We start from the raw sequence: 12,560 nt of genomic DNA on the forward strand, positions 1-12,560 counted from the left end.
AGGTTTCACAAAATCGCTAGTTGCTCCTGATAGGTCCTCCAGCAACTCTAATGACCTCACTAGTGAATGGTCTAGTGGTCGGTGCTGGAGGGAGGACCTATCAGGGGCAACTCCATTCTAGTCAATTCATTACTGAGTAGAGATTGGCGAGTAGTATTCGATCGAGTAGGTATTCAAAATATTGGTACTCAATTGAATACTACTAGCTATTTGCAGTAAATATTCGATTCAGAGCCAGCGTTTATTGGCTGAATACTATACAGTGTGTAGCATTCGGCCAATCAACGCTGGTTCTGCAGCAGGCACGTCCTTGCTAGTCAGGAGAGCTGGCAGCTTGCGGTTATGAGCGAGCTTACTTTTTCTCATAGGAATGAATAGACCAGCGTTGAAAGATCAGTGCACAGCATTCTGCCAATCAACGCTGGTTCTGCCGGAGGCTCGTCTGTGTGGAGGCGGAGTCTAAGATCAAACCACAATGGAGACTGCTGTGGTCCGCTCTTAGACTCCGCCTCCTCACAGACGAGCCTCCGGCAGAACCAGTATTGATTGGCCGAATGCTGTACATTGGCCATTCAATGCTGGTCTATTCATTCCTATGAGAAAAAGTAACCTCACTCGTAACAGCAAGCTGCCAGCTCTCCTGACTAGCAAGGACGAGCCTGTGGCAAATCAACGCTGGTTCTGCAGCAGGCTCGTCCTTGCTAGTCAGGAGAGCTGGCAGCTTGCTGGTACGAGGGAGCTGACTTTTTATCAGCGCAACTGCAAGCGCTGTGCAGTTAAAGCGCACGGACCCCATAGACTATAATGGGGTCCATGCAATTTAACTGCACAGCGCTCCTCCTAAACACTCTCCTCCTGCTACTCATTGACTTGGTGACTATCCTTTAGTCGAATAGTGGTTTCCCCTGAAACGAGCATTATTTCCCATAGACTATAATGGGATTCGATATTCGATCGAGTAATCGAATATTGAGGCTCTATTCAAAACGAATATTGAATCTCGAATATTTCACTGTTCGCTCATCTCTATTACTGAGGTGACTAGATTGGAGTTGCTGGAGGGAGGACCTGCTAGAATCAACTCCAATGTAGACTGTTCAGTACTGAGGTGACTAGAATGGAGTTGCTTACAGCAGCTGCTCCCAGAACCTCCAATCTAGTCACCTCACTACAGGAGCAGCTAGAGTGGAGTTTCTATAAGGATGAAGAACACATTTCCAGGTATACAGATAGACTTATATACTGTATATCTATCCTATTGACTTCAAGGGGTTCCTTTTTCTGCTAGCAAAAAGGAACCCATTGAAGTCAATGGGAGTTTTTTTTTTCAGTGCTGAAATTCCTCACCATTTTCCTCTGCGTGAATGCACCCTTAGGGTGCATTCACACTGAGTAAACGCTAGCTTATTCTGAACGTAAAACACGTTCAGAATAAGCGGCGTCTAAAGCAGCTCCATTCATTTCTATGGGAGCGGGGATACGAGCGCTCCCCATAGAAATGAATGGGCTGCTTCTTTCACTCCGTGCAGTCCCATTGAAGTGAATGGGGAGTGCCGGCGTGTACGGCTCAGCATGAGCAGAGCTTGCCGTATACGCCGGCACTCCCCATTCACTTCAATGGGACTGCACGGAGTGAAAGAAGCAGCCCATTCATTTCTATGGGGAGCGCTCGTATCCCCGCTCCCATAGAAATGAATGGAGCTGCTTTAGACGCCACTTATTCTGAACGTGTTTTACGTTCAGAATAAGCTAGCGTTTACTCAGTGTGAATGCACCCTTAGGATGCATTCACACTGAGTAAACGCTAGCTTATTTTGTAGAGTAAAATTACACTTGTAAATTTTGCTATCCCATTGACTTCAATGATATTTTTTTACAAGTGTAAAAATATGCCTGTAAAAAATATGCCTGTAAAAAATACGCCTGTAAAATGTCATTGAAGTCAATGGGATAGCAAAATTTACAAGTGTAATTTTACTCTACAAAATAAGCTAGCGTTTACTCAGTGTGAATGCACCCTTAGGGTGCATGCACACTGAGTAACGCCGGGCGTGTATGAGAGCCGTACACGCCGGCATTACAGCAGGGCTGCCGAACACTTCCCATTCACTTCAATGGGAGCGCTCGTAACAGCGGCGTTTACGAGCGCTCCCATTGAAGTGAATGGGAAGTGTTCGGCAGCCCTGCTGTAACGCCGGCGTGTACGGCTCTCATACACGCCCGGTGTTATGTAGTGTGCATGCACCCTTAGGGTGCATTCACACTGAGCATACGCTCAGCTCATTCTGAAGGTAAAACATGTTCAGAATGAGTGCGTACAAAGCAGATCCCATTCATTTCTATGGGAGCCGGCATACGTGTGCTCCCCATTGAAATGAATGGGCTGCTTTTTTCCCTATTCCTTTCAATGTGATACACGTGTATACCGGCTCCCATAGAAATGAATGGGATCTGCTTTGTACGCGCTCATTCTGAAAATGTTTTACCTTCAGAATGAGCTGAGCGTATGCTCAGTGTGAATGCACCCTAAGGTGTCTCAGTACTGAAATGACTAGAATGGAGTTGCTGCAGGTAGGTGCATGATCTTTGTGTATTCTGTACAGGTTGGTTGGCATAGGGTCTATAGCTAACTATAAGTCCCACCTACAGCAATATTAATAAAGTAAATACAGACATTTAAAAAATATATTTTATTGAAATAAAACGCTCCACTCAATCCTCATTAACCATTTTATTTATTTGAAAAAAAAACAAAACAAAATTCCCACGCTGATCCTACTTACCTGCCCCAGTCTAGTTTTTACTGCTTTGAAGGAATAAACCAGCCAATGTCATCTCATGTGATGGGGTCACTAGAGTAAGGCTTAGGATCACATCTGTGGCAGGTTCTCTGTCATTTGCGTCCATCGGGGGAATTGAACGATGCAGCGCCAAGCTGCTAAAACAGTTACCAATGGACACCAGCGGATCCCATAGGCTATAATGGGGTTTGTTATCTCCATACTCAAAGTGGCAGAGAGAAAAGTTCTATGTGCGGGAATTTTATTTATGCGGCCGATGTGAATTTAGCACCAGAATGTAAGGACTCCTCCTACTGAAAGGAATTCCCACAAAACGTCATTAAAGGGATTATTCACTTATACAGGATAGGCAATCAATATTACATCTGCGGTGGTCCCCTGCAGAACTCCAGAGCTGTATAAACTGTAGCGGTGAGTGTAGGTACTGCAGTGCTGCCCCATTAAAGTCTCTGTGCCAGAGATCTCAAGGTGTTCGGCCTCCCGCAGATCTGATATTGATGGCCTATTGTGAGAAAGTCACAAAGAAAATCTCATTTAACTACAGTCATATCACGCATACCTTCATGGGTACGCAGCAATTCAATCACTTAGATGGAATCACTGGTTGCGGTAGGCCTGGGGAGTCAGTGTTAAATACAGCTCACCATTTCTCCCCAGTCCCTGAGAGGACTTCGGGGGCATGTTATATTAATGAATATGGGGGAAGAACACAGACAGACTGCTATGCAAATGAAGTATAGAAGCCCTAAGCCTTACCCAAGGAACCACCAACAGCTCCCCCTCGCACGTACACAGAGTTATTACAAGAACCCTCCACACAAAGTCAGTACCCACACAGACACATGCAGCAGCCCCCCAGGGACCCCTGCCCACCCTTTAAATGCCAGCAGCATCCCATTGAAAGCAATAGGTAAAAAAGCCTCCCATTGAGTTCAATGGGTAGCGCACATAAGACCGACTCCATTGAACTCAATGGGATTCTGTTTTACGCCGCTCACTCTGAACGTGTTTATGTTTCAGAATGAGCGGAGCGTTAACTCCATGTGAAAGCAGCCTTTCTCTGTGATGTGTTATCAATCCCGTGATGCCTCAGCACAGCATCACATGGGAAGCGAGAGGATTGTGCTATCACTGCTGCAGAGAATAGTTCAATTATTCTTTTCTTTACATATTTTCTTAAAAATATACAGCCAGGGAGGCTGTGCTGTTATCTCTTTCATTATAGGTATGTGACACGAGCTGTCTTATATCAACAGTAGCTAGTCAGAGAAGAATTTTGCTGCATTTTTTAAGGTAAAGCCAGGAATGGGTTTGGCAGAAGGGAGTAGTATAAGAGCTTCCTATATATTTCCCTTTCCTTTCGCTCTTGGCTTTGGCTCAAAAGAACACAGCAAAATTGGAAACAAAATTTAATAGCTTTTCCATGTAGCCTAAGCCTTAGGCCAAGGCCCCATGTTGCAGAAATTCAACTTTTTTTTTTTTTTTGCAGATTTTCATGCGGTTTTGTGAGCCAAAGCCAGTGGTGGATTAAGCAGCAGGTAGAAATATAAGTACTTCCTATATATTTCCCATTCCTTTTTCACCCATTCTTGGCTTTGTCTAAAAAAGACGCAGCAAAATCCACAACCCAAAAAAAGTTGCATTTTCTCAACGTGGGGCCTCATAGGCCGGGGCCCCACATGGCGTAAGCACCGTGGATTGCCCATGACGGAAATGCCGCATTTATTTCTACTGAGTTTTACAGTCACAACAAAGTGAATGGGATTCTAGCAAATCCCATTCCCACTTTGTGTTAAAATATGCGCTGCTGACGTGCGGTGAATTCCAAAACCGTTGCTTTTTTGGGTAATTGCAGCATGTTAATTATACCTACGTAAACGCTGGCGGTTTTCCTATAGGTATAATTGATGCAGGAAGTCTGCAGAGGAAAATTCTGCAAACTTACAGTCAAAAGCGCTGCGGGAAGAACTGCAATGCATTGCTGCCACAATTTTTCCCATAGCGCTCTTTTGCTGTGGGATGCCATGTTGGGCCTTAGCCTTAAAGGGGTTTTCTGGGCTGGGAACCAATTTTGTGCCTCTCACTGATCAACTGTTCCAGGCAACCTCCACAACCTATACAGGGGATGGAGGCAGAAGAAGGCTCCTCTAATCATTGTATAGCGGCTATGCTGAAGTACTAGAGCCCAGTCCAAGTGCTGGTTCTCAGATTTTGAGGTTTAACACAAATGAAAGAAATTAATGCTTCACAAAAAGGGATCAACTGTAGTCTGACCAAATGCAGAGTTTGGAATGTAAATGGTGTTACAAAATATGCAGGTTTATTCACAGAATTGGAGGTTTCAGAGATTCCGCAAGAAGTTGATTACTTGCAGGCCAAAATAATCAGACACAGGATGTAGAAAGCTGTGGGTTTAAATAGGCCAGCGTTTCCTGTGATTGGCCACTAGACTAGATTCAGAGCATGTGGTAATTCTAGTTTCCAGGAAACCCTTGGCTGATCAACACTAGTTCAAACAAGTCTCTAGGCAGAATAAGCAAAGCTATAGTCAAAGATTGTGAAGATTACACTTCATGTCCAAGTCAGTACATCTGTGTCTCCAGGGGTTAACAAGCCAGGTCACAGGTGTTATTAATCCACACTTGGCATTGGTTTTGCATTTTATCTTCTGCTGTATGTCACTACCCTAAGCAGATGTGTTATGCTAGAATAGAAATTGGATTTTCAAATGTCCTATTGTATAATGGGGAACGTTTATAACAAGTACAATGAAACCTCTTTGGGAGGTCATGCAGGGAAAAATAAAGCTTAGTATATGTTCATACAGTGGAATTTGGTGATGAGTTTATGGTGCATCCGCCCCAGAATCAGTGCCAAATGCGGTCTTCAATCTGAGATTGAAAAAGTGCGCTGAAAAAATAAGGGCCTTGCTCAATCTTGCCACAGAAACCAAGGCATGAGTCAGTCAGCTGATCATCCCATACATCTGAGGATATTCAACAAATGAAAGCTCTACTTTGGCTTTCCGTCAGAAGGCTCGAAAATGAAGAGGAATCTCAGGAAAAAGTCTGCCTCAGTTACTTTGGCCCACATTCTTAGTCTGCCAATCCAGGGGATAAAAAAATATTAAGGAATTGAAAATCTGTTATACTGAACACTGAATGTCCGATTTTAATAAAGGCAGTGGCCACAACACGGCTGTACATTTTTCTGCTGTTTTCTATTAATGAAAAAAATGAAATAATTATGGCTAGTTAAAGTCTGAGGCCCCACATTGTGGAAAATCTGCTTGTTTTTGTTGAAGATTTTACTGTGTTTTTTAAGCCAAAGCTAGGAAGGGAGAAGTATAAATGCTTCATTTATATATCCCATTCCTTTTCAAGCCATTATTGGCTAAAAAAAAAAATCAAAGCAAAATCTGCAACAACAAACTGCTTTTCTGCAATGTGGGGCCTTAGCCTAAAGCGGTTTCCTGGCCCCTCTTTAACACTGACCAGTATACAGTATGATCTGTGGTGTCCAGCTATTCTGACAGTCTCCAGATGCCAGAGACTGGTGCAGAGCATTTGCAGGCTTAGTCTCTGCATGTGTTCCCTGCCCACTACATCAGGTTCTGGTGCCTGGAGAAGAACAGTATGAAAAATTAATTTGGCCAGAAACCCCTTTCACCACAAAACCAAACATCTGTTAACAAATATTCATAGTAGTGTTAGTGTGTCCTTGTTCTAACAATACTTTGGTATGGAGCTAGCCCTACAATTTTGACTGTAATTTTTATTTACATTATTCAATCACTATAAATATTGGGGGAAATTGTGGTGCACATTTGGCACAAGGCTCTTTCTTGGGCCAAATGTGCTCCATATAGGAAATCTATGCCAGCTCCTGACTGGTACAGATTTCCATTCCGGCACACAGATGTGTGCCTGATTTATTAAGAGGCCCTCTTACTCTCTAATTTTAACATTCCAATTAATACCTCTGCTTCCCCAACAGTCTCTCATCTTTTATTACTAACCGCCTCACTTAGCCTCTCCCAGCATAATACTTCTCCCACACACAAAGATGGTAATATTCTTGATCTGGTCTCCTTACAGCTCTGTTGTAAAGGAATAGCTAGAAGAGCAACTCCCCAGTAGCTGCTGGTGAACCCTAGAAGGAGGGACATGACAAGACAGTAAGCCCTAAGCTGAACCCTCCCCTGTCCCTGCTAGGCGACAGAAGACAACCTGGCAACAGCCTCTTCTTGGATATAAGTGATGACACTGAACGAACACAAGACAAACAACGAAAAGGAAGTCAGCTAGCCAAGGGGTCAATACCAGCCGATCAGCACAGTACAGAATCAAAATCCGAGACAATAGTCAAAAGTAAAGCCACAGGTGTGGAATATGTATAGGGATAACAAACAGCAAAGAGTAAATAGCCAGCATGCACATAGCAATAGAAAGATGAATGTAAGCAAACAATAAATAGGAAGGAAGAACCTGTCCCAGACTTGATAGGAAGATAGGCTGTCAATCACACAGGCCTGACTGGGCCCCTTTTCATTAAATGCCAGCCCAAGGGAGGTGTATAAAAAAAATACTTATACTCACCTGTCCTGGGCTGAGCATCCGCTCTGGGGCTCTTCCTGCGGTAGATGCTAAATCTTAGTGGGCTAAAGAACCATTGAAGACGTCACGACATCCATCAAAGGTCCTTTAGCCTACTAGGATATGATCAGACTCTAGTGTTGGCGGAACTATTCTGGATTGTAAAGGACAGTGTGGAATCTGCTGGGAATGAGACTAATGGAAGGTAAGGAGAAGAGAATATGTATGAGCAAAATGAGGACATGGGTGTGCAGGCTGTGTGTGATCAAGGGGAGGGAATGAGGGTGCAGGCTGTGTGTGATCAAGGGAAGGGAATGAGGGTGCAGGCTGTGTGTGAGCAAGAGGGAGACATGGGGGTGTAGGCTGTGTGTGGGCAAGAGGGGGGAATGGGGGATTCAGTCTCTGGTGGGGGTGGGTAGTGTTACCACATAATACTGTGTGGGAGCTACTATTGAGCACCTAATACCGTGTGGGAGCCAATTTGGAGCATATAATACTGTGTAGGGACCACCATGGAGCACGTATTACTGTTTGGGGGCCACTATGGAGCACATAATACTGTTTGAGTGGGCCACTGTGGAGTACGTAATACTGTGGGGCGCATAATACTGTGTAGGGTCCACTGCAGAGCATGTTATACTGTCCCAGTATTGTTTACATGCTGGGCATTGTGCTGGTCACTCACTGTGTTCTGGATAATAGTTGTGGGTACTAAAGCCATACTCCTTTGAAATATCTGAGATATCACTTCAGTGCTCCTAACAGCCACTATCATGAATTCGCTCTAGCAAGGAGGTAGGAGGCCCCGGACAAAAGTTTGCACCCAGGCCCACAAGACTTTAGTTACGCCACTGCCACTCAGACACCTTACCGTCATCACTGTCTCCCATCTCTTCTTTCTCCTGACCTGAACTGGCCACCAAACACTAAAATGATATTCTCAAAACCAGCCTGGATAAAGTAGTACCTTGATTGCCTGAAACTTCCAATACAGACTCCGGCAACCTTAACACACTCTTCAAACAACTGTTTTTTTTCAGAAGTGCTCAAGATGTGCTGAATGTTTGTGGAGAAAATCTAACAAATCTGCAGATTTATGTCTCCCTCCTTTACTCCTCATTGTGAACTCTCATTTTTTGATCCAGTGAAGGAAGAAGTCTCCCAGCTTTCTTCTTTTTGCCCTAGTATTTGCACAAGTGATCCTATCCCATCGCACCTCCTCCAGTGCACTCCATGCACTTAGTATCTGTATATTCACAGATATTGACTGGTGATGGCTCATACAGCTTCAGTTATATGATGTTATTTATTAAAAGATGGCTGGACCATTGTACCAAACAAACCCTCTTACTTCTTGTCTCCCTATTTCCTCATAGATTGTAATCTTTTGCGAGCAGGGGACCTCAATGTTTGATATGTTAATTTTTGTCACATTGTAATGTCAAATACTGTCTGTTCATGTACCATCTGATTTGTAAAGTGATGCAGAATATCTTGGCGCTATATAAATAACATTATTATTAGATGCTGGAGTCTCTTAATATATGAGTATGCCTTGCACTTGTCAGGACCTTTATTATTAAGATTGGCTGACAGTCTTTTTTTTTTTTACTTTTTAAACTGTTTATTTAAAGAATTTTGTCATTTAAGAAAGGCTACAAGACAAGGCAAAAGTTGAAATGCTGCAAAAAAAAAAGGAGATAACACATCCACAAAAGGTACTAACAAAGTAAGACATAATAATAACAACAGAATAAAATCAGACAAGTGAACAATATGCCATGAAAACCAATAGAACTAACAACAAGACAAGGTAAGATGAGACGGAAGAACAAAAGAAGGGGACATCCAGGGGGAGGGGGGACAAAAGTAGTACCAGATCAGAGAGGTTGAGTAGCCCAAAACTTGTCCCATGGGTTCCAAATTGTATGGAACTTCCCCTCCTCGTTATTGAGTAGAACTGTCAGATACTCCAGGGAGCGTGCATCCCTAATCTTGGAATACAGCTCCTCGAGGGCTGGCAGGGCAGGTTTACACCAATATTTGGCAATCAAGCACCCAGCGCAAGTGAGGAGTAGTAAGAGGAGCCAGAAGGCGTGCTTGTGCAATTTTCCCATCCACCTGAGCCCTGACATCTCGGGGGTCCGTGTGCGTGATCATGAGTTAAACTTTCTCTGTTTGTGGATGATATCCTCCTGACTCTTACTAACCCACATCTATCCCTTCCCAATTTCCATGCTCTTCTTTCCCGCTTTGGCTGCTTATCTGGTTGTAAGGTCAATACCTCTAAGATGGAGACCTTGCCTATCTGCATCCCCCTTTCTAGCTTGGCTGGCCTTCAGGCTGCTTTCCGGTACAAGTAGCAGCTCTCCTCATTGAAATACTTGGGTATATATTTAACAGGATCCTTTTACCAGCTATATAAAGCAAATTTTCCCCTTCCTTTATAGACATATACAGGCCCTCCTTACTAAGTGGCTAGTGTTGTCTCTGTCTCTTCGGTCGGATTGCCACGGTCAAGATGACTATTTTGTCTAAGTCAGGGGTCTCAAACTCGTGGCCTGCGTAATAGTACGGCGCATGCCGGGTGTGTAACTATGCACCAGACACATACTGTACATCAGACAAGAATAGGACAACATTCCTTTCCCCAATCTCCAGTTATATGTCTCCTCACCTCCCAGACATTTACAAACTGTTGTAAAAAGAAGTGGGAATACTATACAATGGTGGATATTGCTCCTTCCCAAAATTTTGGAGATGTCACTGTTGCCATCAATTTCTAAATTAATTAATTTTACCTAATGAAATGAAAAATTGTTTGCCTTTCAACTTCTGATGTTTTCTGTGTTCTACTGTGAATAAAATATAGATATATCAGATTTCCATATATTGCATTCTTGTTTTCTGCACACTTTACACAATTTTATTTATTTGGAGTATATCTCCCACGAAATAAGTGAAGTTTTATTATTAACTCAAGTTGGATCCCTGTTTGCTGGATTTTTCTACACTTCTCTTCGTCTATACTTTACACAGCATCTAAACTTTTTTGGAATTGGGGCTTTACATACGTATATATATATTAGAAATTATTAAAGCTTTAACATTGTAAAGTAAATTACAATAACCCCATTTTACTAATGCACTTTATTAACTGAGGCTAGGTTCACACTTGCATCGGGCTCTCTGTCCACTAAAACAGTGCATTTGGGGCAGAACTGGTTCCGCACCTTGTCTCTTTATTCTTGGTCTTCATGTCAGGTGAGCCTATTTCTGACTTCCTCTCACATTCCTTCCTCACTCTCATCCCAAAACTCGATAAGGGCCATCTTGACTGTAGGAATTATAGGCCCATATCACTCCTGAATGCGGATCATAAGCTGTTTACTAAGCGTCTGGCATCCAGACTCAACATGTGTCTCCCCTTCCTGATCCATAAATACCAGGTGGGTTTTATTCCATGTCGCCAGGGTGGTGATAACACCAGGAGAACTATTGATCTCATTGATCTGGCTTTGAACCCTTAGTACTCAGCTTAGACACAGAAAAGGCGTTTAATCGCTTAGGATGGCCCTTCCTATTTGAGGCCCCGGCTACTTACGGTTTCCGGGGTCCCTTCCACGCTGTTGTAGTGCAGTATGTAATTTAGATTGTCTTGCTGAAATATGCAAGGCCTTCCCTAAAGGTGACATTATTTGGATGGGAGCATATGATGTCCTTAAACCTTTATATATTGCTTAGCATTGCCTTTCAAGATGTGTAAGCTGTCCATGCCATAGACACTAATGTAAACCCACACCACCAGAGATGAAGGCATTTGATCTGTGTGCAGACAACATACTAGACTGTCCTCATTTTCTTGAGTCTGTAGGACTGACATCCATTGTTTCCATAAAGAATTTAAAATTTTGAGTCATCTGACCACGGATTGATGATGAATTTTTCTTCAGTCCTTTTCAAATGAGCTGCAGCCCAGAGAAGATGGCAGTGTTTAGGGACTTCTTCTTTGCATGATACACTTTAACTTTGGATTTGTAGATTGTATGGAAAAATTATATTCACATACAATGATTTCCGAAAGTATTCTTGAGTCCATGCAGTGATTTGCTTTTGTTTTTTTTTATGCTTTAACACTTTTACATAAATTCAAAACTTAAAACAAGTTTTCCGTCACCATATTGTGAAACCCATAACTTTTTGTAAGTTCGATGTACGGTGCTGTGTAACAGCTTTTTTAGCAGGGCAAATAGTAGAGATTATTTCAATATGAAAACCATGCAGTTATTGATGAAAAAAGCACCTTGTGAACCCAGTCTTATTGCTTTGCTGATGAAAAATGAAGACATTAGAATAGAAGTGTGCTGAAACTTGAGGTGGTATGCAACAGTAAGAATCATTATAAAAAAACGGCTTTTATAATAATGCTTATATAACTTCTGAAAATAGACACCTAGCACCATATCAAACTGCCCTCAGCACTTTACACACACTGGCATCTATATGCAATTTTGTGTTAAAGTGTACTTCTAAAGAATAAAATGGCAAATAATTGATACTAGTGGCTAAAGGTGTAACCCAGGCATAATGTTATATGAGCTGAATATGCTAAGATATGTTTACAATGTGCAGATTTATTGCTATAACTTAGGCATATGTCTACATGCACATATATTCAGAAAATCTCTAATCCCTTCCAGATATGGGCCATAATAGTAAGGTGAAGGCAGAAAGGGTTTCCCACATTCCGCCCTACTATAAGAGTGTGCACCATGCAAGCGAGTGTCAGCCATGTTGTATGGCTGACACTGTTCTCTAACACCTGCAGTTTTCTAACATTCACAGTTGATCACCCCTTAGATGCCACGCTAAAACATGACCTTGATATCTAAGGGGTTTATCAGTACTTTTTGGCCCCAATTGGCACACCCACAGTGTGTTCAGGAGTTGCCAATGTCCCTATATGGCAGCCCGGTTCTGATTTTGATAAAAGACAATTTACATTTCATTTGCGACAATTAAGGCCTGGTTCACATCTGCACATGGGTTTCCTTTCACGGGACTCTGCTTGGGGACCTAATTCACATAAAAAAGCAGTTACCAAAGGAAAACCCAAGGACCCCATAGTCTATAATGGGGTCCGTGTGGTTTCCGCATGAAAAAT

The 12,560-nt window shown here is 42.7% G+C and overlaps 1 protein-coding gene across 1 annotated transcript in view; it reads left to right on the forward strand.

The window, feature by feature from the left end:
* LUC7L2 (LUC7 like 2, pre-mRNA splicing factor) overlaps positions 1–12,560 on the forward strand; it is a 467,814-nt gene that overhangs the window by 124,503 nt on the left and 330,751 nt on the right. The gene's annotated exons all lie outside the window — the stretch shown is intronic.

Source organism: Leptodactylus fuscus, chromosome 9, assembly GCF_031893055.1.
Source record: "Leptodactylus fuscus isolate aLepFus1 chromosome 9, aLepFus1.hap2, whole genome shotgun sequence".
Taxonomy (NCBI): Eukaryota; Metazoa; Chordata; class Amphibia; order Anura; family Leptodactylidae; genus Leptodactylus; species Leptodactylus fuscus.